Below are 21,916 nucleotides of genomic sequence, written 5' to 3' on the forward strand. Positions count from 1 at the left end.
TCCCCTGCCTGTGTCAGGGCAGGTGGGGACCCTTCTCTTCAGAAATATTGATTAATGTTGCTCAGTTGTTCCACAGAAATATTTCAGGTTGGGAGTCTTAGGCTGCTACTTTTGAGACATACTTCAGAGCAGTTGAGTCCTTTCTTGCATTTTCCCAGAGCTCAGGGAAAGAGAGCATTTTCAGCCACTGGAAATCCACTTTCTTTGAGTAGAAAAAGGTCTGAAATCTAACAAACTTTTTTGTTCTTCTCATTTTTCTTTTTTTAACAGGGAACACGGGTTTGTACTAGCTTGCCAAGGAGCTTATCAAATCAAGGATTGCACTTTCTCACCTTCACTGTCAGTTCAGGGTATCCCAGAACCATTTGCTGTTACTGATTGTGCTGCTGTCCAGCATGTGTAGTTTGTCCATAACAGTGATGGGTTAATATTCTCACTGCAGTGGATGGCAGGAATCTGTCAGTGGGTAGGGATGTGGGACAGGGTGGACTGGCTCTGCTTCTCACCTATTTTATTAAAGCAGTACATCCTGATTGTAAATGGTGCTGTTCCTGAAGAAAAGAATCCTGAAAAACCACCCCAAAGTAACAGGATCATGTGCAGCATTATCATGTAGCACACTCTATTGCACAAAGTGTGACTGTAATTTTGTTGATGATCTATGCATTAATATAATTAATTCATTGAAGCTGTTTTCTTAAACTGAATCTGGAATCTGTATTAGAGGCTCTTTTTGTACCCTGAAAGCTATTGCATGTTGTATCTTAAGGGAACTATAAGAAGATTGACTCCCAAGAATAATAATTTTCTCTCTATTTCAGGGAAAAGTTAGAACATTTAATTTTACTTATGATAATTAGTATAATTTTATATAGGTTCAGGAGATAAGAGAGGAGGTGTGACATGGAACTTCTTTAATTTGCCTTTATTACCTATATCAGCTGTGAAACTGTTGGCCTTGATGCACAGTCAAAAAGGGAGAGATTTTTCTGTACTTGTAGATTTATGTTTAAAAGAACAAATTTAAAATAGGGATGGTAATGATGGAAGCTGAAAGAGTTATTTCGAGAAATGAGGTGGAATAAAGGAAGGCTTGTCATGTTCATTTATTCCCTGATTTTAGTGTTTGACTGAATGCAAAGCTGGAGGACCAAATCTGAATACGAAAACAAAAGACATAAAAATGAGAACTGCTTGCTTTGTTAAATATTGCTAACTGGCATCTAGAAGTGATACTGGCATGTAGAAGTGATACATAGTGTTAAAGATATCACCCCTTAATTGTCAGTTATATAAACCCAAAGCTAGAAAAATGTTATAAACACTCACTCTAATGTATATTCATTTGCACAGGAATAAAAGCTTTTTACACAGTGCCTGGCACATACTGAATATTTAGTGTAACAGAATGGAAAGGATTTTACAAGTTAGTGCCTTTAAAATGAGGAGATCACAATACGTTTCTGACATGGTATTCCAAGTTGGACTCTTATTTTACATTTTAGTTCATTCTCAGTGCAGAAACTGTGGTCCCATGATAGAGAGATTTGAGAATCCTGCACCAAGTACTGCTCATCTTGGTCATTTTGCCTACGGCACTGAGCAAAATTTGTGTCTAGCTTTGACAGTAACAGCAATTACTTCTGTTTTAACAAGAATCATCTAATGCACGAAGGACCTAGTGCACAAGTCTTGTGAGGAGAGGCCGAGGAAACTGAAATTGTTTAGCCTCAAGAAAAGGAGGCCTAGGAGGAGCTTACCCCTCTCTACTTGAAAGGAAGTTGCAAACTGGTGAGAGCCAGTCTCCTCTCCCAGGTTACAAGCAATAAAATGAGAGGAAACGACCTCAAGTTGGACCAGGGAAAATTTAGATTGGATATGAGGAAAAATTCTTCAGCAAAAGGATGGTCAGGCATTGGAACAAGCTGCCCAGGGAAGTGGTTGGGTCACCAGCCCTGAGAGTATTTAAAAGTCGTGTAGATGTAGTGCTTAGGCACATGATTTAGTGCTGGCCTTGACAGTGCTGAGTTAATGGTTGGACTCGATGATATCAGAGGTCTTTATAACCTGAGCGATTCTATCATACTGTGACATAAAGTAAGAGTTGAAACTGTTTATCTGTTCAAATACTGCACCGGGAATTCTCCTAACATAACAAAGAACCACCTGAGAAAGTGTTACCTAGTGTTCCTTTTCCTTTTATGGTCCCAGCATGGGATACAAGGAGATAATCATGGCACTTCACAGTCTTCTTTCACTTTCACCTGCCTGCCCTTCAATGTAAGTGGTAAAGCCAAGATCTGGGAACTTTGCACCTTCTAGTTTTTGATGCACACGTACCGTGCCTTGTTCTTTTTCATGTGTTGTTTTTCCAGAGTAAAAAAAAAAAAAAAATTAGAGACGTTCTGTCTGTTTTTCTACAAACTTCTTAAAGGGTGATAGTGGGTTTTAGCTTCTTTGACAAAACACAAGGGTATTTTTATACATTCTTTTTTCAAGTCAGTTGGTGAAAAGAGCTTTCAGTTCTCAGGAGGGATAAAGCTCTAGAAAATGTTGATTTTTTTCCATCAAAAATATTTTTTGCTCATAAGCTATTCTTTCCTTATCGTGATGGAAAAAAAAAGGATCAGATTTCTAGATCAATAATGTTGAAAGCAGCAGCAGCAGCAATCATCCTCGATGCATGTTGTTTTCTGGTGCACTTTCATATCTGAGCATTTCCTCATGCTGTAAATATCAGCCTGACTTGTACTCAGGCTTCAACCTCACATCAAGCAACACCAGAAAAAAACAGGGGCTGTTTAAATGCAACAAGGCTTGGAAAAACCAATTTTTTAAAAGCGCCAGCATGTCAAAACATTGAAGGAAAATATTGAAGAGTACCAGCGTGCTTCCAGTTTGTCTCTTGCTGCATGTTTTTTCTATTGAATAATCACATCTTCCAGTGCCTAAAGCAGTAGTTCTTTGTATGTAATGTGTGCTTCAGGGCATTCAAGAAAAAAAAAAAAAGATTGAAATTATCTGGAGGAAACCCAATCATTTTATTTCAAAGACAAATTAGATTGATCTTTCTTACCATTCTCCATAGATTTCACAGGCATGTTGCTTGTTGAAGTGGTATCAGGCATTTTATATATGATAGCAATTTGCATACGTTCATTAAGCTGCGCTTTGTAAAGCTCTCTGACAGGGGCATTTGATGGATCCTTCTGTGGACTGCATAGCTGCTTTATGTGGAGCAATCTGTTAAATCATGCCTTTGTCCTTCACATTGTCAGAATCAGTAAGTGAAGCAGATGTTAGTAACTGTGGGAGAGTTTGGGGTTTTTTGGTGTTTGCAGAATATGGGATAATATGTGAAGGGCATAATGTGTTTGTAAAAGCGACAGCTGGTGTTATTAAAGACAGAAAGTCTGCTACAAGTGAAAACTTTCTCTGGCATCTTGTAGCAACTCCAGGAGGTTTTTTGGAACAGTCAGGTGGGTGGTCAATTCTAAAATAAACCCTGCTAATATTATGCACAGCAAATTGTATGCTTGTACTTAACACACAATTGTTCTTATCTTTGGTCGCAAACATTCTGTCACAGAGCTATCTCAGCCATGCAATAATTCATAACATTTCTCTGTAAATATGTCATAAGAAATTCCCAGGTCAACAATCCCGTGAAATGTGTCTGTGAGAAATATAATTTCATGCATTATCGAATTGGTAGGGTTTTACACCTGGTCAGTTTGAAGGTTACTTTTATGACACAAGTTTTGCAGGACCTGACAGTTCAGTCCCTGGAATCTCTACTTATTGTCAAGGTCACTTGGCTGAAGATGTTTCAGCCAGGGAACAGCCTATATTTAGGTGGTTAACATGCTACATCTGATGGGCGGTAATTCCTGTCAAGATGTGGTGAGATGAGTGCTTATTGTCAGCTGCAGAGTCCTTGCAAGTGAAGGTAAAATGGGCAGTCATAAATTGGGTAAGAAATGAAGGGGATAAATAAGAGGGAAAATAGTTTAGGGGGTGCCTCAGGAGAGGCCAGCAGAGGTGGAGGAGCTGATCTCCTCTCCCTGGGGACCAGTGACAGGACTCAAGGACATGGAATGAAGTTGCAGGGAAGTTCAGATTGGGCATTATGGAAAGGTGCTTCACTGGGTGGGTGGTCAGTCCCTGGAGTGGGCTCCCCAAGGAAATAGTCATGGCATCAAGCTTGTCAGAATCCAGAGAGTGTCTGGACAATGCCCATAGTCATTTGGCCTAGTTTTAGGTAGTCCTGCAAGGAGAAGAGAGCTGGACTCAGTGATTCTTGGATGCCTTCTATGGGTGCCTTCCAACTCTCTCCACAGAGATTTTCTGTGATTCTGTGTGGAAAAAGTTGTTACAAGGCTAACTGATGAAGAAGTAGAAAAAAGGAAGGACATTACTGTAGGAAAAAAAGGAGGACATCACTGTAGAAAATAAAGGGTAAACTTTGACCACCTTCTGATCTTGCAGATTTTTATTGGTATTATCTAATAGGTAGCTCCCACTCATTTTAGAGGTGGTATTTTGCTGAGATTCACTTTAATGACATTCTCTTTGTGATTATGCATTATTGTGGAAATCTCTTTTGGGGAATTGAGTAGGAGGTGCAAAGGGTGGAGATGTAGTGATGTTACTCGTGCCTGTGTGATTGAATCTGAGCTTCTGAGCCTGGCTTGTCTGCAGCTGACATCAACAGCAGGAATGGCTGCACAGTGCATAGAATAAATAATCCTAGAAGTTGTCGTGCTTGCAGTGATTGCCTGAAAATATGTAGAGAAGACCAGTGAGGGATTTCTGTTGTTCTTGCACATGAAAGTAGACAGCAGCTACAAATCAGCGAACTGTTGCTTTTGTAAGAAGAATTGGCAGAATCTTTCATGCTGTTGCTGGATAAAAAATTCTACTGCTTCTGTTCCTCAGAGTGAGTCTTATCTTTCTGTCTGATTATCTTGCAAAAAATGAGCAGTGAAATAATTATCCATGCTGATATTTACATTTCATCTCTCTGCTTGAAAATTACCAGCTCACAGAAGGGAACAGAGGGAGTCCAGGAGTCCTTGGGTGGGCTGATGCTTTGGAGAAGCAAATGTCTGCTCTTCAGCTGGGACACATAGGTGCTCCCTACTGTTGACCATTGATGCATAGTGGGCGTAGACAATTCTATAGCTGATTCTCTTTGCCTTCACTGGGAATCATGTGGTAGGTACCAGTAGCACAGCTGCTGTGGAAAGCTCAGGAAAAACTCTGTGGAAAGAAAAGAGACAAGACTTTTTTTAATATGGACTCTTAATTATCTTTAAGAGCTGTGCCTGTGTGGCAGTCCTGTGTGAAATGGTGTTTCTTGTTGCAGAATGCAAAGTTGCCAATAGTGCCACCAAAATACTCAATAGAGCATGTACTAATGATGGTGATTATGCAGAACAGAGATCAGACCAAATACATTTGGACACATGAACTTTCTTCCTATTTTTCCTTTTCTTTTTTTTTTTCTCCTTTGTGTCTTTCCTTGGTCTACTGAGCCTGCTTCTTTCTACTGCTGCATCTTCTTCCTTTTTGCTTTGTTAAGCACATCAGGTTTAATAAATGCATTATGCTCAGGGTCACTGTGTGAGAATCACCAGGAAAATTTACAGAGACTCTGGGACTAATTGTGATTAGGTGTTATATGTATCCTTATAAGGATGTACATCCATAATTTCACACCTGTAACAGAACTGCCATGTTCAGCATTTCTGAACATTAAAGAAATAATGCACTTAAGGATACCCTTGATTTTTCATGTGGTTTCCCTATTCATGTCACTGTTCTGCTGCAAGCTAAAGGCAAAATACTCCTTAAATGCACATAAGGATACTTGTGGTTTCCTAAATAATTTATTTTTTCTGATACTGGCAGTTTTTCATACTCAGTACATTGTGTTTGTTTTTTCATTGCAAATGATTGTAGCAAAATTACTATTTGAAAATTTTGGGATTTTTTTTAACTAATTTTGAACTCACGTGTAGAAGTTCTTTAAGAATCTATACAATATTATATACCTTAAATGTAATGTATTGTAAATTACCATAACATCATTGTTATCACCCACAACATGTCTCAAGTGATGCACAGCTTCAGAAGGACTGGCTCATGGGCTCATTTCTAAGTAGCAATTTTGCACAATATATATATTTTTTCATTTTATATGCTTAAGTCATATACTTTTAATGACTTTAAAAATATATTATCTTTTTTATCAGATCTTGGATTCTGAACTTGAAGCAGTTCTTCAAGATTATATGCTTCTTGAAACTGGGAAAGTATCTGCAATAAATAGGTATGTGTAATGGATACATTCATGCTTTGTGTTGGATGGTTTGGACTGTGTGAGTTTTGTTGACAGTTTAATGCTGAGCTCTTACAGCTCTTGATAAATCTCAGCCTCTGTGAACAGGATGCTGTGATGGATCTTTGTAGGCTGAATTTTCAATAACACATGGTTATTGTAGGACAGAAATTTGGAAGGTCATGACGTTCACAGTTGCTCAGAGATTAATGTTTAGCCAAACCTGCAAACTTGAGAGTGAACAAAAAGGTGAGTCTCAACAAGCAGGTAAGAGGTTTTGAAGGTAAAATCAGTGAGAGGAAGTGGCTCTTATTTGATCCCTTCCTACCTGAGTCTGTGCTTCACCTGGCTTTACAGCTGTGTTTCCTTTGGGACTTTTTTGCAACTGTTGAAGGTAGTAAATGTATGAATATAACTAAATATGGGAAGGAAATGAAGGTTGAAAACTTGGGTACATTGAAGTTCCTGGAAATTTTCTTCTTAGGTGTTTCAGTGATGCTCACATCTTACTTCAATCATTTACAGAAAATATTCAGGCAATTTCAGAAATACATTCTTGCATATAACAAAGCAATTTCCAGGTGATTTTTTTTTTTAAAAGTCAGATCACACTTTATGGTTCTTGAAGCTCTACTGAACTCCTAGCAATGGAGAAAGTTGAATGAGAGAAGATTTAGAAGTTCTTATTCTTTCAAAAGAGTTCATAGACCTAGGCAATTTTTTTGAGATTCAGTTCAGTTGGAAGGAGTGAAAGGTTTCTTGAATACTGGATGTAACAGCTGGACTTACCTTGATCTGTGTGAGAAACTTTGAAGAGATTTAAAAATGGGGAGAGGTTAAATGCTTATGCATGAAATTCACAAAAATGGATTTTTGCACTAAGTTGCTTATTCTGTAAGAATTTGAATGCAGCATATCTTCATAGCATCTTCACCTGTAGGTCCCAAGATATTTAGCAAAAGCTGGAGAAGAATGGTGGTCTCCAATTTATGCATGGGGTCAGGTACCTTCCTGGATCACCTAATGTCCTACTGCTGGAGCTCCTGGATGTTCAGACCTGTGTCCAGGCCTGTCAGAGGATCCCATGGGATGTCTAGTCATCCTTTCAGAGTGTGTGCAAAAGATCAATGTTTCAGATGTTTATGTTTTACTGGTATTTCTCATATCTATTGGTGTGCCCTTACTGCTCCCTTTTGTGATACATTTCTTCACTCTCATTTCTTCTGCTTTGTTTTCTGCTTTGCTTTCTTATTTTGCTTTCCTATGTTTTCTCCCCTTCTAAATTCATTTGCAGTCTCTAGAGATATTAGCTGTAACGAGACCTTACACAAGGAGGAGTTTCAAGAAAAAAAAATCGTAGCAGAATGAGTTTTCCTTTTACTGCCTCTCTAGAGAGCCTGCTGTAAAAGGCAACTTGCTGTCATTCCTGTAAATTTTCTTTTGCAGCCAGCTCTGCTGGGTGTCCCCTTTGTGCCCTGTGAACATCTGTGTTGCAGCTTACGTCTGAACCCAACTGGAGAACAAATGTGTGAACCTGCTTCTTATTTTGAGCAGGAAGCTGCTGCTATTAGTAAGGCACGTGGCCCTGCTTCACCTGTGACTTCTTCATCCCCAGCTGGGAGAGAGCCAGCCATCTGGATTCTCCCGTCCTGCCAGCCATGCCCTTGTCCCTGGGGTAGCAAGTTTACCTGCTTCCCTCCAGACACTGTCCGGTGCCTGTCGTTTTGCAGCATTCATTTTCTCCCTGAATTTTCCCCAAGGTGTCATGCAGGAAGGAAGAAAGCAGTGAGCACTGCAGGACTTTGTGACATAGCTTACTTTCTGCTGCTCCTGAAAACATCTCCTTGCATGCACACAGTCATGCAGGCACCACCTTTCTGCATAAGCAAGAAATCCTTAATCCTTGAAGTATTCGGGCTCCAGGGATGCTGGAGCAGAAGAGAAAGCTTTCATTTGCTAGGCTGTGCATAGGGGTTCCAGGAAACGTCGACAATGTTTCTCCTCTAATTTTGGACACAGCACAAGACAGCTCACTGAGTATAAATTAGGAACTTAACTTTAAACAGACTTGCTTTAGCCAACTTTTTACTTTAAAAAGGGGGAAAGAAAAAGGGGTGAAGTAAAGGAAGCAGCAGTGCTGCCCAGTTTGCAAAAGTGCTATTCCACCTGGGTGTGCTCAGGAGTGTTTGAAGTGTATAGGTGGTGAGCTGAGTCTCTGTGGCATATGCGTGTCTCCAAGGGAAAAAGGAAATCTGTTGTGTCAAGTTGGCTTCAGCTTATGCTCCAAGGGCTGTTGTGACAAGCCTGGAAGGTGCAGGAACTTTTGTGAAAGATCAGGTGTGATAGCAGAGAGCGACTGTAACACTTGGGGGGAGGAAGCTGGAGTATTTCAGGTCAGGCTATGTCGGCAGCCGTCAGCAGGCAAGGGAACACAGCTGATTTAGCAAGAGCATGCACCAATTCAACAGCTTTCCTCAGATATTTGGGTTGGACCAACTCAAAATTAGCAAATTCCTGGCTGACATTGCTGAAAAGGCTACTGGACAACTTTGTTTTCCTTGTCATTAAATGAGCTCCCTTGCGGTAGAAGGGTATGTGAGTTTCAGAGCTTTTCAAGCCAGGTTAGAAAAAGTTGGCCCCTTTCTTTCCAAAACTATCCATCAAGGCTGTCCCAATGCACCCCAGACATCTCTGGGTGTGTGAATCCTGTGCAGGCAATGGTCTCCCCTGTTGATTTTGTGAATGCATTTGTTATGGAGAGAAGGAGAGGAGGGCTGATCTGGCTGATTGTATGGCTGTAAGTGCTGAACAGCAAAAAATTTTAAACAAAAAAATCTGGTCCTCTTTAAACATTGGCGGACAGATATCCATCTTCCATCTGTGGCAGCCTGTGCCAAACAGCAGAAGAACTGCAAAGTTAGTGTTCTGAAACCTCAGAGGAATAACTGGCACGCTCCAACTTTTATTTTTTTAAACTTCACACAAATCTGAAACGTTAAACACAGAAAGTAAAGTTAAATGTGACAAGCAGGCAGAAAGTGGGAAGTTCAGCTGGAAGGGCTGTGCATGGAGCAAAGCCCTGGCACAGGGCATGGAGCCCCTCAGCGCTGCTGCGTGGGCGTTGCTGTCGAGTGGCAGCAGGCAGCGGTCACCCATTGTGGAGGCTGTCCTTTGGCTGTCCCCTCCCCTAGGGGCCAGGGAGGTGGCTGGGAGTCTTGAAGGACTGTATGGCTCATAAGACCCTTCCAGAGGTGCAGAGTGACTTACACCATGTTGAGATGTGACGCTTGGAAGGGGGACACTGAATACATACTCTATACCAACTAAGCAAATTAGTTTTCTTTAAAGAAAAAGAAGGCATTCTGATCAAACAAAGAACTTTCAGATACCAACTGTCAGGAAATAGTCTGAATTCTGCACTGAGCTTTCTTAAAAACACAAATATTTTACCTCTTTGGAAACACTTTCAAACTGACTTTTTGCTTAGTAGTATTACAAGGAAAAAGTAATGCATGGATCTTCTATTCTGTAACCAATAGGAAAGTAGTACTTCTGTCTTATCCAACCATGATTTGATAGAAAAGTTTCTCTGGACACACTGCTGGCTTATGTTCAGCTGGCTGGTAACCAGCACCCCCAGGTCCTTTTACACCAGGCAGCTTTCCAAACCATTTTTTCCAAAGCCTGTAGCATGGGGCTGTTGTGACACAAGAGCAGGACCCAGGACTTGGCCTTGTTGAAACTCATACAATTGTTCTTGGCCCATCAATCCAGCCTGTCCAGATCCCTCTGCAGAGCCTTCCTGCCCTCCAGCAGATCACCATTCCCACCCAACTTAGTGTCCTCTGCAAGGAGACTGAGGGTGCACTTGATCCCCTTATCCAGACCATTGATAATGATATTAAGCAGAACTGTTTAATCAATTAGACTGAGATATTTGGTCTGTTCTTGTTCTTACTTGAAACTGCATCCAAAAAGGACTGTTTTCAGTGAGCTTGAATCAGTCTCATGGAGCAGCTGGGAAATAAAGCAGGACTGTGCATCAGCCATTATGAACTAGGCAGTAGCAATTTGCTTTGGTTAGAGAAAGTGTCAGCTTTTAGCAGTTCCCTGTTAATATTTAATTTGCTTCCCCATCTAGGTACGCTGTGTTTTTAGTAATATGCACCTCTGCTGTGTTGTCCCTTCTATCAATCAAAGTTATTTTGCTTTTCTGACTTGGCATGGTGTTGCATCTCTTTGTCTCCTTTGGCGCAGAGCTAGGAAAATGTGTGTTTATGATAGGTGATTGCAAGGACACCACTTTGGTACATGGGAGCAACTTTTCTCCTAATTCACTGGAGTGGTGGTGGCTGAGTCCCGCTGCTAAACATGCCATATGCTACCCAGTAACACATGGTGCTAATAATTGGGGATGTCAGTAATGGGTGACACAATTGTCAGACTTAAAAAATAAAGCACTAATAAGGAGCTTTGAAATAGTCTTGTTTAAGATTGGCTGCTGTTTGTAACATCGTGAATTCTGAACAGGAGTTTAATTCCAAGTGCAAGAAAAAGAAGGAAAATGAAGGCATTTCTGCTTAAATGGATTAATGAGTTTGAGTATGGAAGAAAGCAGCATTCCCCTATGGGAGTGTGCTTTGTCCATGTTACATTTCCCACCTAGCTGTCTGTCAACTGCATGGATCATTTCAGTAGACCTCCCAAACCTCCCCTGCAGAGTCACTGCCTGTCACTACATCCTCTGCAAGCATGGGGTGTAGATGGTAAATGTCCAAGTGGGATTTTTAGCTCGACCACTCAAGAAAGCAATGCCAACAATGAAGAAAATTGATACAAGCTTGAGGAAAATGTTTCCAAATTGGAGAGGCAGGCGCACACTTTTGTGGTGCTTTCTGTGTAGATACTAATGATGCCTCCCATGCATCCCAATGTGTATCCCTACTCACTGGGCAAGGGTTGGATCTGGAATCCTACCCACACAGAAAGCGTATGGTAGCCAAATGTAGCTGCACATGAACCAAGTGTCCTTATTTTGTCAAGATAAAATACCCAGCACAGAGTATCGTAAATTGATCCCTGGAGGACAGACCTAGAATATAAACTGTAGTACTTTGAATATATGTGTGTTACAATCACATTGAATGTTGTGCAGCAATTTGTATTGTATTACAGCTGACAAAGTATTTTACCTCCTAATAACTAACTACTGTAAATAATGTTGATATTTTCCCTATATTTATAATTACATAAATTGCTTTGTGTATTAATAACAGTTAAGTGTCAGAGCCCAAGCCGTAGCTGCCAGTAATCCACAAGCAACTTGTTTGCATATTCAAACTACAAAATGATGAGTAATTGGCCTTTTTGCTAGTGCATATCACAGCTCAAATTTTACAAAGAAAAGCCCACTGTTACCTAAATATTGTCATGTTCAATATAAAATCTAGTGCTAATAGAATGTCTTCCAGAAATGAAGAGAAACCCTCTAGATAGATCAGAAGACATCCAATGAAAAGTAAAAGAATGGTTTACTTTAGCTAGAAATTGTTACTTACTTCCAAATGAAGCTAAGTTTTGAAAAAAGATGTTTCCTGCTGTTGAAAGTAGCATTTTTCAGAGCCAAAGCTGGAACATCCATATGTAGTGCAATGTTTTTGTTTTGTAACGTGAGATAATTGGGCTAACGGAGTGTCACAAAGAAGCATTAGAGGATTGACTAAATTTTTCAAACAGAAGCTATTTTTTGGGAAAGTTTCCAGAGAAATAATTGTTCTGCTTTGCTATCTTGCGGACTTAAGCATTTTTATTCTTAGAGACCGAGCAAATAGAGATTTCAGCTAAATCTTGCTAAAACTTCAGTTGAAGAAAGAAACTTCTTCAGCTTCTAGGAAGTTTTTTTTGAGTTTTTTTGTTTGTTTGCTTGTTTGTTTACTTCACTTCTGTTTTCTTTGTAGTTATGGTGCTTTATTTTTGTTGAAATCCTTGTTGGAGGCCAGCATTTAATACAGTTGATGGTTTTGAAATTTTGCAAACCACTAGCATTTGTGAGGGCAACAGAGTGAAGAGTCAGTTCCAACTTAATATTGCAGATGTACACTGAATTATCCAGGGAAGAGCAAAGGTTGATTAAATTCATAAAATAAGGTGTTTCATAGTTTTCTAAATATGTCACTCAGCCTAAAATTAACTCAATTATTTACCAGTCACACACATGCTAATGAATCCTGACAATCTCAATTGACCTGCTCCAATGAACTTGCTGTCACCTAATATTATTTCCTCTGTATTTTCACTGAAAAGAGTGATTGTAGCATTTTTCGCATGCAAAACAAAAAAATGCTTGAGGTTTATATTATTTTTTAATACTTGCAATTGCAGGGCACTAGTAGATTAATTACATTTAATTAGAGGCACTTCTTTTTTGTAAGAGTGTTTCCTAAAGTTTAATCCCACAGAGATTTTACATGTGATAGTGATGAAAGTGGCTGCTTCTAAAGCAGCATCAATGATACAATTTGAGAAATAAAGTTGAGCTTATCTTTTCATGGAAAATGTGACAAATTTATAGAACTTTAAGACTAATATGGTAAATAAGATTTATTATTATTGCTAAAATTAGAATCACCTTGGAACGCCATTTTTAGCTGTGTTACTATAGCTATAAGAAATTTGTAAGTTAGCCAAAATAATACATGAGTTTATCTATTTTCCTACTAAATACAAAAATATACAATTTAAATAAAAATGCGTACTTGTACTTGAGTTGTGGGTCAGTCTCCAAAAGGCTGCCTTGAATTGTGAAATGCTATCTCTCTTTCCCTTTCCAACGTTTTTGCGTCAAAGCTTTACAAAATCCTGGATGAAAATCAACATTGATCCATAAAATAGACATCACTGTAGCATCCACATGGGTAGGGCACAGCAGCTGAAAAGATTTCTGGCCTGAGGTTATTTCTGTCAGGAAAATGGAGATAGATAAAGATATAGATATATAATATTTAAAGCTGCTGGGCAATGGTAGGCTGTTTGCAGACAGCTGCATGTTCAGCCTCTTTTGCTAGAATGGTTAAGTGGCTAATTAAGTGGACAAGTCAGGTCTCAGCATACCCTCAGGGAGGAGACTGCTGTGTCTCAGCCTCCTGTGAAAGTTTTGGGAGAGATGGGTTTGAAGCTGCAGCAATCTCATTGTGAGTTGTGATGCTGGCTGTGATGTGGGGCTGCTAGAACCCATTTTACAGGATTTTGCTCAGTGGCTGCCAACCACAGAGAGACATAAAAAGTTTAAAAAAACCCTAAAAATTTCTGAAAACTGAAACTAAAGCATCATATTTAATTGAATTTCTTTCTGGGTAGTTCCAAATGGTTAATTAATTTGTTTAGAATGCTGTGTGCTTGATGATTTTGGGGTTTTTTTCTTAAATACTTTCCATGATTTTCATACTTGATTCATTCTGTGACATCAGCTGTGGTGACCAAACAGTTGTTTCCGTGGCGACAAATTGCAGTGTTACAAGCATGCTTATATGAATCAGGTAAGAAAAACAGATCAACTATAAATGGAGAAAATTTGCTTGCAAAAATAAACCAGAAATATTTGGTGAAAGTTTTCTGGAGAATGGCTTGGAAATCTAAAAATGATTTTAACATAGGTGAGTCTTCAGTTCATCCAAAAATTCCAGCATGGCTGGTTTTCTAGTGAACCAGAAGGGAATCTGTCCACATCTGGTGACAGCAGCCACATGGAGAATGCTTAAAGTAGATAAGTAACTTCATGAGAAGTGTGAATTAATTTAACTGCAATAAAAAAATATATAGCTTCTTGCTCATCCTCTAAAGTATGACAGCCAGCATCACAGCTCATTGTGATTAAGGTCTATCTTGCTAATAAATTGCACCTTAAAAGGATCTTGAATGCTTCTGTTATGTCACAGACACAGTTCTGATTCCACAGGGGTGTAAGCCAGGAGCTCAACCACTGAAAATGATGGAGCTGCATCAGGCTTCTGTAAATACAGGGAAAGGTGACTTGTGGTCTCTCTGTGTAAAAGGGAATCTATGTCCAAATTTAGGACACCCCAAATTATATGTTATGTGGTCTGCTTTATTGTCATGGATTAAAATGTATTTTGGGCTACATGATAGTAATGCCAAAAAGACCCTGGATATATCCAGTGACAATATGAATTAATTCCATTCCCGTCATGACAACTCTCAGTGGGAATATTGTGCCTTGCCTGGGCTCAGACGTTATTTCCAATAAGTATGGAAATAATGGCTCACAGTGCTGCAAAGTGCTAGGAGATCTCCAGGGAAATCTCATCAGATTATGTGATAGGTTTGAAATTAATTCGTGTCCCAACTGTATTTACACAATGTACAGTTGTCTCTCTGATGGCTTGTAAGGAAAGGTAAATGCAACCATCCTAAATCAGTGCAGGGACTTGCTGCAATATGCTTTCTTCGTAGAGTATAGGTATTTTTCTGAGTTGTACAGAAAGTCCAGACAACTCAGAAAATGGTTATATAACTTACTTACGCTGCAGATTTATTGTTGTCTTGTTTGTCACCTCATTGTGCCACATTATCATCTTTCTTGCATTTCTCCTTGCCTCCAGCTCAGTAGACATGAATTTTCACATTGTCCTTTTGAAAATCTGAAAGGGGAAGAACTGTTGAGAAATTCTTGCTTCTGCTGTGTGTATGACCCAGCTACAGATTCATCCATCGATATATACATACACCTGTCATTTCCAGGCTGATCTTTGGTGAAGGCTTCTTTATGGCAGTTCTGGCCTCTTTGCAGGCTGGTTTGGGATTGTGCGAGGCTTTGCCTGGTCAGGTGTGCAGAACTGTGTCATGTTGGGCCAAAGGAGCAAGGGATTATCATCCATGGAAGAATGTACATAGCTTCACCATATTTATAAGTAGTGAATGTCTCAAGAAGCATATGACAAATTTGCAAGCCCATCCATCAGTTGAGTTTGTTGGATTGACCCTCATCTGGGAGCCATAAGCTAAAAGCTCAAATACGAATCCTTTCAAGATTTGAAGTGTGCAGAAAATATGTTGTCTAGTCAAGAAGTCTTTAAAGGACTAGGAGAGGAGTGGTCTTCTTCAGAGACCTGCTTCTACCCTCAAGTTTGAATAGAGGGCTGAGTGGTTTTGGAGGCCCAGGGCAAAAGGGAGGTTAACACCACGTGCAGTGTGCAAGAGCTGCGAGCCTGGACTAGATCTTTACTTTTTTTAAAACTCCGTGGCTTTTGACATTGCTTTTGAGAACATGGAAATAAAATGGACATAATACTGTGCATACTGCAGCTTCTCTCTCCTCTCACTGATTTAACTTTTTTATATCTGGCTTCCACATTTAGCTACAAGTCTTTCCCTCCTTCCTTTCCATTGTAGAAAGGTATTTTCTGCTCCAAAAGGTATTTTCTTTGTTCATTTTTAGAGTCTTTGGTTTTCTCAAAGATTCAGTGACACAGAGAAGTATCTCTAGGATCCTTTTTGTTGACTTTTCTTCCTTGCCTTTTCTTCTTCTTTGACTGTCTACAGACAGTCTTCTAGTTCTTTTTTCCTTATTTTGTGCTTGCATTTTCACTCTTAAGAGAACTTGGTTCTCCTCTTCTTTCCAATAGTCATCAGCTGTGGCAGGCAAAGGGTTGATCAGGCAACCTACTTTCTGTCTCTGCAGATTGCTTACATTGATGGAAACATTTGGTACAATGGTATAGGTTTGCTATAAACTCTAATTCGACTTAAAGCTTCTTTCTGCCCCTCCATTATGATATGATCAGTGCATCAGCTGTCACATCTGGCACTGAAGTTTCAATGCAATAGATACCTGGCAGCCTTTCACTAATCATATAGAAGAGAAAACAACAGAAAATCAAAATAATAATTTATTTCCTCTACTACTAATTCTTCCAGATACCAGTTGTCTTTATCACTTATAAAACACATCTGACTGCATATTAGAATCTCCTCCATTTTGCCTGATATGTAACATTGCAACCTCCTTTGTTTCTATTTATTATTCATGGTAGATATATTTTCTATTTAATTAGGCATTGTATTTTTCCCTTGCCCTGTATTTTACCCTCAAGCATTTGAGGAGGAGAAGGAGCTGTAAAGTTCTTTGCTCTTCTTTAATTTGCTGATCCAAAGCACTTGGGATGGGGCGTGCACTGTCCAAAGAGCCGTTCACTAAATTCTGATCGATCAGTCACTGAGATGACCAAAAGTGAAACAGATTGCTGATATGCCTGCTGCTGACAGCACAAACACAAGATAGTGATGTTGCAGCAAGAGGGTCTGCGGAATCATTATGACTGGTACTGATGTATGAGATGGAAAGAAATCGGGGTGTTTCAATGTTGGGTTTGTAAGTGGCAGTCTAGAGAAAAACAGTGGTTTTCAATTGGATACTTTGGGCCTTTTAAAACTGGATATGTCAAGAAATTAATAATTTGAGTACCTTTCTTAGTGCTTTCTGAAGCATTGAAAATACGAACCTGAACACTGTATGGTGCTTTAAAATTGTGTTTAGCATAGAGGTATTTATCTATTTGTCATGCAGAAGGAAAATTAATAATCTTCTTTGTGCACCAAAACTTTTATACTGAGTGTTTTCTGAAATTTCATTATGTAGAAGCCCTATGGAAGCTGTGCTGTCCAAAACATTTTTCTTTTAATGTACTGTAATGTGTGCTTGTTCAAACAAAGAAATGCTTATCTGTTGAAAAGATAGCAGTGATAAATTACTTCAGCTTTCATGCTTACCTACTGTTTTCCATTTGGCATTAAATTCCTAGTTGAATCCCAGAGGCAGATACATCTGAATTCAAAAAGTTACCTTCATGCCTTTTTTTTTTAGCCAGCCCCTGTGTCCTGATGATAAAAAATGGAAATTTAGTCACCTAAACCATCCTTCTTGTATAGTTTAACTCCCACTAGATATGAAAAGGATTGCAATTTTTACAATTTTCTCTGAACTATATTAATTTTCAGAGGCTGTACAGGACCTCTACCTTTACTGTCACAACAACAGCACATTAGAAATCAACAGTTTAAATATCAATTTAATCCAAATAGCATGCAAATTGAGCTTCCTATACTTACCCTATCTCATTATGGAAAATGCTGCATATGCTCTGTTAATCCTTTTGAAAAATTATTGACTCCTGAATAACTTTCTTTTACTACTATAAATCATATCTTCATGGTATTTTTTTTTCCTGTCATTGACTTTTAAGTTCAAGGGTCTGTTTTAGTTTCATCAGAAAACAAATTTCACTCTATGCTTAACATGAAATATTCTGGGCTCATGTTTTCCATTTTAATGGAAGTTCATCACTCTCCCCTGCCTTCTCCTCACTGAATAAGTGATACTTATGCAATGCACAAGTGGAGCATACAAAAACAGAAGAGTAACAAAACAGTTCAAGAAGCTAAAAGGTAACATGACGTAAGTTAGCTGTATTAGCATATCTGAATATGTAAGAAAAGGTAATTGTGAACTCTTGCCTCATTTGCCAATCTTTACCATGCATCAGTTGGTAGAATAATTGTTATTTCCAAAATACCAACATTGGCTTGTAAGCCGGAAATGCTGTCTGTCCTAGCTGACTCTTTAGATATTTATCTTAATCTGCATTTCCACTGATCCATATTGCTTTCCCTCTGAAGGAGTGTAGGCATCTGCTTGTGAAAGATGTGAAGTTTCTCACACTGCTTAAGGAGGAGAATTTCCTGCCCTGGGATGAACAAACAAGCACTTGACCAAACTCTTAACATCAATGTGTGACAGTTTCTATCTGATGATACATGTGCTAAAATAGAATAGTTTGGTGGGAAAGCACCTGCAAAAGTTGAACTGAAAAGTTGGTTCTGGGCTACAAAAACCAAGATATGGAACATCTCCTTTTGTTAGGTAAAATTCTGCTAGGCTCAATAAACTACTCATTATTAGAATTATTATTAACATCACTACTATTATTATTTTTAGACTCCAGCTGGGTCCTCTGCATTCCTAAAAGGATTATTTTTAGTGTAAAATCCTACCAGGAAAGGTGCACTTTTAAATAATGAAAGTCAAGGACATTTAGTATCTTGCAGAGCTGGCTCTACAGCAAAGGCAATATTACTGTTACTTCAGGGCCATCAAAATTCAAGCCCTTCACATGTGGAAGTGCTGTCTGAAAAAAATATTTTGAAAATGCTGCTTCACATTAAAAGTAGCTGGAAAAAATTGTCCCCAGGATGGTATTATCTGTATGTAGCCAGTAGTTTAACAAGGAGCTCTTCCAGACATATTCCTGCTCTTTTGAAACAAAATCTGCTTTCTGGAGTACATTAGCCTGCAGAGGAGAAGAAACAGGGAAGCTATTAATATGTTTTCCCATTTAACCACAAATGCTCCTAACTCTCACTGAGAATATGGATAGTTCTCTTTTGGCAAGCAAATGCCTGTTAAGGGCACTTTGCTGGATGCATTTGTGCTATTCTGTAATCTTGGTAGTCTGCACAAATGGGCACAATCCCCAGAAAAATGACAGCAGGTGTAGATTAATTAAATACAAGAACCACTCTGGCTTTTTTGGTAGAAGGGGAGAGCATGCAGCTCACCTCCTGCTAACGGCACGGTTGTCTTTCTTTGTAAATTATTCCAGCCCTGCAGTCCTTTGCTTTAGTGAGGGCAGGATTTTGGTGGTGGGAGTCATAATTAGTGGGATTTGGCCAGGGAATACCCTCTAAATGAGCAGAGCCAGAGTGCTGCAATTATTTCTTCCCAAAGGAAATATATATGTTTGTATATATGTATTTGATTTTGTTGATAGTATTTAGACTGGGTAATTTGAAATGTGAGCGAAGCAGGTAAGATGTATTTTGTGGAGTCTGAGATCATCCTTCTTGTGGAACATCTTTCTGAAATTATTGCACGGTGAGTAGAATTCAATCCATGCTATAGATTAAAGAAGCTGCTGTTTAAAAATATTTTGATGAAGCACAGACACCATCGCATGTGCATGGTATGGTCGATTTCATTATACTTGGAAAGTAATCCAAGCCTGTTAAAGACAAGTAAATAACCTCAATTTTTTTCCTCTTCCCCTTCCCCTCTCTCTCTTTTTCTTTCCTCTGTATTGCCTGTATAGTAAAAATGCAAAAGTCTTTGGTGTCCCTTCATGCATAGCACTACTCAGTGTGAAAGTTTTGTGATGATGAAATCATCAAGAGAAAGCAAGAAACCAATTTAGCTGTATTGTTATTACCATATTTAAATATTTAAAAAAAGTTAACCTTTGGACACCAGAGTTTCAGTGGACTGATGATGTATCACAGCAGTGGAGCAAGTGCTTCTTTGAGATAGTCATAGGGAAACAAAATATTCTGCCATCAGGCTCCTGCCCTCTTCCTCCCCCCATCCTTAATAGCAGCACAATGTTTACTGTTGTTAGTGGCCACCCGCTCCCCTTCAAATCCTCCTCATGCAAAACACAGTCGTTTTAGAACAGTCATTGTACATTTGGAAACAGCAAAGCAACTCTCCAAACCCCCTCTGACTGTGTTGTATACAGCTCCACTGTATGCCATTTCTGCTGCTTGGAAGGCTGGTGGCTGCTTGGCAAGCTAAAGAAGAAGCTTCTTCCCAATAACAGTGTTTTTTCTTTTATCCCAGAGTGTGGTATTATTTTTCTAGTGGTATGATTAGGAAAGAAAATATATACAAAGCTTAAGAAATATTCCAGTGTATTTATAATACAGTATTATGATGGGAATTAAATAAAGTCACTCAAGTGGTTGAGTTCATTCAAGTACTTTGGGGGCTTTTAAAAAGAAATAATTGTTGCATAGAAAGTGTTGCCTGAATAGCAATTATTTGATTAAAAGAATACTGGCCCAGGTCTTGTGCTTGGCTTTCTATGAACTTAACTATGCAATCATTTTTTATTGCCATTGTTGAACCTAGATGGGTTTAAATAGTGCTTCTCCCACATAGGTTCTTTAATGATACCTTTAGGGAAGAGAGCACAAGTGAATTGAAATGAAATCCCGAACCCACATCTCAAGGAAGAGGGTGGGACGGGGTGTGAAAGGAGCCCTGGAGCTGTCGGGAACGGCAGGAGCAGCATTACACAGCAAGGAGACCAGAGAGCTGGAGTCTTTCTGAGGATGGGAAAACAACATTCTTCCTGCTGAGAATCCTTTGCTTTCACTGGATGCAGATGACATTCTCTCTGAACCTACTGCTGCCTACAACAATCCTTCCAAATGCAACTGGCACCCGTTCCCGCTGCCTACAAGCAGTTATAGAAAGCAAGCTGGGTTTCTAGGGTTTCTTAGACCCACCCTACCTAAGAAATACAATTTCTTAACTGTACATAAGGAGAATAAAAACAAGATAAATGGAAAAGTCATGCTAAATTCTTTGTAAAACTTGAAAAAACTTGTGTTCTGTCAGTTGAAATCTGAAGTGCTGGGAAGGAATGACATGTTGCATTGTGGCAGATCTCAACAAGGATTGAGAAAGGGTGAGCCTGTAACACTCTAAGCAAAGCTTCATGCTCCTGAAAACATTCTTGTTTTGCAAAGTGAATAGGAGCTGATTGTTAAAGCATGTTTGCTGCTGATGGCAGGAAAAATGGCTAAAGTGCTAAAATGAATATAGTAGAAAGTAAGTTTTAGGAGGAATTCTGTCTGCAAAAGCCTTCTGCTATAAAATTTCTCTTGCCAAGAAAGGAACAAGGACTTGACAGATAAAGAAATAGCAACAAACAAGCACAGCTTTTCCAGAGGTGATGGAAATATGCTCAGAGCAATGATGCAAGCCCTTAGTGATGATGGGTGTGCTGCCCATATCTTTGCCTTCCAAAGAAGTGCAGAAATACTCACTGCATCCTTAATAGTCTGGAGAGACTTGGCAAGAATTGTCACTGAGTATTTATTTGAAATGTAGTTGCAGGGAAGTGTGAAGCAGATATTCATTTAATCTCAAGACTACAGAAAGATGTGAAAAAAATAGCCCAAACAACTCAGAGGTGCAATTATTTACCTTAAGGCATCTGATTTTTACAGGTTAAAAGAAAATAGATCTGTTTCTTGTCTATTGCTGTTGGAAATTTTGCAGGGTTTACATAGAAAGTATTCTGGTTTTCATTAAATAAATAGCTCTAAACAATTTATAACAGTATTCTGAAGGATTACCACAGTAGTCTATTCATGTTGACATTAAGTGATAGTGTCTGAGAAGCTGCCACTGTAACTCTCTGTTATTAGTGTTCTGTCGTGTATTTGTATCAGGTCACTCCTGTACTTGGCATGTCCTGGAATGGTTGCAAGATTCTTGGTCTGAAAGGAAAATATGTGAAATTTCTGAGCTTTTTTCAGTAGTGATTGGGGAAAAGAAATCATTGTTTCAAGTTCCTTTCTGGTGTTCAGGAAGAAATGGATTGAAAAGACAAAAAGAAACTCAGTTCTCCAGGAGCATGTCTGAAGACACCAGAGAAGGCCATGTTGATCTTTTAGTTTCACATCCAGTTTTCAAAACAGCTGGATAAATTCAGAAGT

At 39.1% G+C, this 21,916-nt stretch overlaps 1 protein-coding gene across 4 annotated transcripts in view; it reads left to right on the forward strand.

Annotated features, from left to right (window-relative positions):
• ENOX1 (ecto-NOX disulfide-thiol exchanger 1) overlaps positions 1-21,916 on the forward strand; it is a 360,949-nt gene that overhangs the window by 65,901 nt on the left and 273,132 nt on the right. For all 4 annotated transcript variants that reach the window (XM_059466701.1, XM_059466702.1, XM_059466706.1 and 1 more), the window contains exon 2: positions 6,258-6,334. The gene's annotated coding sequence lies outside the window, so the exon portion shown is untranslated. The remainder of the gene's footprint in view (positions 1-6,257; positions 6,335-21,916) is intronic.

This window comes from Ammospiza nelsoni, chromosome 2 (assembly GCF_027579445.1).
Source record: "Ammospiza nelsoni isolate bAmmNel1 chromosome 2, bAmmNel1.pri, whole genome shotgun sequence".
Lineage (NCBI taxonomy): Eukaryota > Metazoa > Chordata > Aves > Passeriformes > Passerellidae > Ammospiza > Ammospiza nelsoni.